Raw genomic sequence first — 4,345 nt, 5'->3', positions numbered from 1 at the left:
TGAGAAAACAGAGCACGGCTGTTTCTCCCACCTCAATTCAACACGGCATTCTCAGACCAAGAGTGGGTTATCCTTGTGCTTGGTTTCATCATGCCAGCTGCTTTAACAGTATTTGTTTTTCTCCTCAGCTGATTTTGGCCTCTGTGCTCAGCTCAGCCCTGAGCAGGATAAATAGAGCTTGATGGTCGGGACAGCTCACTGGATGGCACTAGAAGGTGTGACCAGTTGTGCTTATGGCCCCAGGGGGAACAGCTGGTCCCTTAGGATCAAGGCAGTGGAGGAGGTGGAAGGAGAACCTCCTTACTTTAAGCAAACTCCAGCCATGTTAAGAGGCAAATTTCCAAGTGTTTGCATAGACCTGTGTGCACAGAGGGACTGTGCCTTGGGATGAGCAGTTGGATGTTTTGGCATATCACAGAAGGGAATTCCCAGAGGACTCAAGCCTTAACACATTCTCAGGCAATACTTTGCTTTTTGGTTTTAGGTTTTTCCAGCTCATGTTTCTGTGAAGATGAGCCTGAAAACATGAAACAAGTGTATCAGATCTAATGTTATCTTTCCAAGAAACCCCAAACCCGCAGCCAAACCCAACAAGTTTTCTAAAAGAGTGGTTTTGCAAGATGAACTACGCCCCTATTCTTTTCACTGGGAAACTTGCCTAAAACATGAAGATTGTCCTTTAAAGTCCACACAGTCCAATATATTTCTTTTTTCAGCAACCCAACTACTCAAAGCTCCTGTTTCTTGCCCGGCAGTTTCTGGGATGGGGACATCATTAATGCATTTCCTTGAGTGACAGTGTGAAGTGCTAAGGCCAGAAATAGGCCAGAATTGACTTACAGATGAATCCTGTACTGTTCCTACTTAATATAAAAAAATGAGCAAGCCTTAGTTATATAGATTAGTTAGATTGCTTGTGCTAAGTATGAACCTCTTATAAATATTAAACTGCTTATGGTAAGCATTATTATGACAAACCCTCGGCCTGCCCTGCGCCTGCTTTGGGCCACACAAGCCCCGTGCCAGCGCCTGGGGCCCGGCTCCCATCCCCAGCCGGGCTCAGGCCTGGCGCCAGAGTCCCGCTGGGCCCAGCGTGGGCCAGGCTGGGGGCACAGGGAACGGCCAGCAGGGCCCGACTGCACTGACCGTGCCCTGGCTTTTCTTGCAGGACTGACGGACGTGCCGGCCATGGAATAGGCCACTTGTACATATGTTTTTGACCTGTTTGTTCTGTAAATAAGTTTTCTATTGTTCACTTTTTAAGAAGTTTGTTGTTTTCATAAGAAGATCGTTTAAGAAGACAGATTTTTAATTAAGAAGATAGTTTTTTATTGTAGATTATAGTTTTTTTAAGAAGATAAGTTTCCTTTATAAGAAGATAGTTTTGTTCTAAGAAGATAGTTGTTTTATTTAGAAGATAGTGGTTTTTATTAAGAAGATATTTTTATGAAGAAGATAGTTGTTTTATTAAGAAAATGTTTGTTGATATTAAGACTGTTGTCATCAAGAAGACTGTCGTTTCTATAAAGAAGAGTACTGGTTTTATTAAGAAAATTCTGAAAATGTCAATAAATTATGGATACGTGTCTTATCTGTTGTTGTTTTATTGTCCTTCTGTAAATACATTTCAAAGACTGTTGTTGTTCCATGGGCCCTTAGAATGTGCCCTCTCAGGCCAGACCCCCCCTCCCCCCCCCATGTCCTGGGCTCATCCCCAGCCCTGGGGGCAGCAGGGCAGGGGGGGTTGTGCCGCTCTGCTGCGCTCTCGGGAGACCCCACCTGCAGTGCGGCCTCCAGCTCTGGGGTCCCCGACACAACAAGGCCAGGGAACTGCTGCAGCAAGGCCACACCAGGCCAACAAGGGGCTCAGGGACCTCGAGCACCTCCCCTCTGCACACAGGCTGGCAAAGTTGGGGCTCTTCAGCCTGGACCAGAGAAGGTTGTGTGGAGACCTGGGAGAAACCTTCCCGTCTGGGAAGGGGCCTCCAAGGAAGCCAGAGGGTGACTCTTGGTCAGCAACTGTAGTGACAGGACAAGGGCTTCAAACTGACACAGGGGAGGGTTAGATTTGATGTTAGGAAAACATTGTTTCCTGTGAGGCTGGTGAGGCCCTGACAGGGGCTGTGCAGAGAGGCTGTGGCTGCCCCATCCCTGGCAACATTCAAGGTCCACTTGGCCGTGGCCCTGAGCAACTTGGTCAGGTTGGAACAAGATGATTTGTAGGGTCTGTCCCAAGCCAAAGCACTCAAGGATTCCATCATTCCATGATCCCCATCCCCAGTGCGGAGTGGCCCTGGACCTCCTGTGACATCGCAGCTGCCAGAGCTGTGCCCGTGTTCCATGTGGAACTGCCAGGGCCCGGCGACGAGCACAACGCAGCCATTCCCCTGCTGCCAGCCAGCCCTGAGCAGCTCCCAGCGCACCCTCTGCCCCGACCACCTTTGGTTCCAAGAGTACCCTTCCCCCTGCTCCCTCTGGACTGTCCCCACCTGCTCCCTTGAACATCCGTCAGTGCTGACTCTGCCTGCAGTCTGGGTGTTGTGATCCATGCCAGCAGGATGTGCAGCCTTGTCCCAGTGAATGTCCAGTGCCAGTCCATGGAGGAGGGCACCAACTGACTGGCCAGGTGGGCTGGAGCTCAGTGGGGCTGGGGTTGGACAGGCCCCCTCTGTGAGGTTGTTCTCCCTGCTGCAGGCTGAGAGAGACAGCGAAGAGCCAACGGAAGTGGACACGGCGAGAGATCTAAAAGGCGATGTAGAGGAGATGGAGGTGGACACGCAAGAGGAAGAAGAGATGGACGTGGAAGAGGAAGGCGAGAAGGAGGAGGCCATGATCCTGGGATAAGGACACCCCGCCTCAGCAGCAGGTGAGGCCCGTCCTGGCCGTGCCCTGCCCCGGGGACAGCGGGTCACCTGCCGCCAGGCTGGGGCTGGGCTGGGGGGCCCCGCTCAGGGACACGGTGCCCCGTGCCCTGGATTGTGGCGGCACAACCCCCAGCCCCGGCCTGCCCTGCGCCTGCTTTGGGCCACACAAGCCCCGTGCCAGCGCCTGGGGCCCGGCTCCCATCCCCAGCCGGGCTCAGGCCTGGCGCCAGAGTCCCGCTGGGCCCAGCGTGGGCCAGGCTGGGGGCACAGGGAACGGCCAGCAGGGCCCGACTGCACTGACCGTGCCCTGGCTTTTCTTGCAGGACTGACGGACGTGCCGGCCACGGAATCGGCCACTTGTACATATGTTTTACATGTTGTTCTGTAAATACATTTTATATTATTGAATTTTTAAGAAGTTTGTTGGTTTTATAAAGAAAATAATTTAGGCAGATAGATTTTTAATTAAGAAGATAAGTTTTTTATTAAGAAAATAGTTTTTTTAAGAAGATAAGTTTCCTTTATAAGAAGATAGTTTTGTTCGAAGAAGATAGTTGTTTTATTTAGAAGATAGTTGTTTTTATTCAGAAGATATTTTTATTCAGAAGACAATTGTTTTTTATAAGAAGATGTTTGTTGATATTAAGACTGTTGTCATCAAGAAGACTGTCGTTTCTATAAAGAAGAGTACTGGTTTTATTAAGAAAATTCTGAAAATATCAATAAATTCTGGACACATGTCTTATAGGTTGTCGTTTTATTGTAAATCCGTTTGAAAGATTATTGTTGTTCCATGGGCCCTTAGAATGTGCCCTCTCAGGCCAGACCCCCCCCCCGTGTCCTGGGCTCATCCCCAGCCCTGGGGGCAGCAGGGCAGGGGGGGTTGTGCCGCTCTGCTGCGCTCTCAGGAGACCCCACCTGCAGTGCGGCCTCCAGCTCTGGGGTCCCCGACACAACAAGGCCAGGGAACTGCTGCAGCAAGGCCACACCAGGCCACCAAGGGGCTCAGGGACCTCGAGCACCTCCCCTCTGCACACAGGCTGGCAAAGTTGGGGCTCTTCAGCCTGGACGAGAGAAGGTTGTGTGGAGACCTGGGAGAAACCTTCCCGTCTGGGAAGGGGCCTCCAAGGAAGCCAGAGGGTGACTCTTGGTCAGCAACTGTAGTGACAGGACAAGGGCTTCAAACTGACACAGGGGAGGGTTAGATTTGATGTTAGGAAAACATTGTTTCCTGTGAGGCTGGTGAGGCCCTGGCAGGGGCTGTGCAGAGAGGCTGTGGCTGCCCCATCCCTGGCAACATTCAAGGTCCACTTGGCCGTGGCCCTGAGCAACTTGGTCAGGTTGGAACAAGATGATTTGTAGGGTCTGTCCCAAGCCAAAGCACTCAAGGATTCCATCATTCCATGATCACCATCCCCAGTGCGGAGTGGCCCTGGACCTCCTGTGACATCGCAGCTGCCAGAGCTGTGCCCGTGTTCCAT

At 51.3% G+C, this 4,345-nt stretch overlaps 1 long non-coding RNA gene across 1 annotated transcript; it reads left to right on the top strand.

The window, feature by feature from the left end:
- Window positions 1–2,420: 2,420 nt before the first annotated feature.
- LOC113998089 lies at window positions 2,421–3,282 on the top strand. The gene is made up of 2 exons (XR_003544327.2): window positions 2,421–2,866; window positions 3,188–3,282. It is a non-coding gene; the product is annotated as an uncharacterized LOC113998089 (long non-coding RNA).
- Window positions 3,283–4,345: the final 1,063 nt, after the last annotated feature.

This window comes from Pipra filicauda, unplaced genomic scaffold (assembly GCF_003945595.2).
Source record: "Pipra filicauda isolate LSUMZ 115617 unplaced genomic scaffold, ASM394559v2 scaffold561_size491250_pilon, whole genome shotgun sequence".
Lineage (NCBI taxonomy): Eukaryota > Metazoa > Chordata > Aves > Passeriformes > Pipridae > Pipra > Pipra filicauda.
This window is presented reverse-complemented; position numbering and strand designations above follow the sequence as displayed.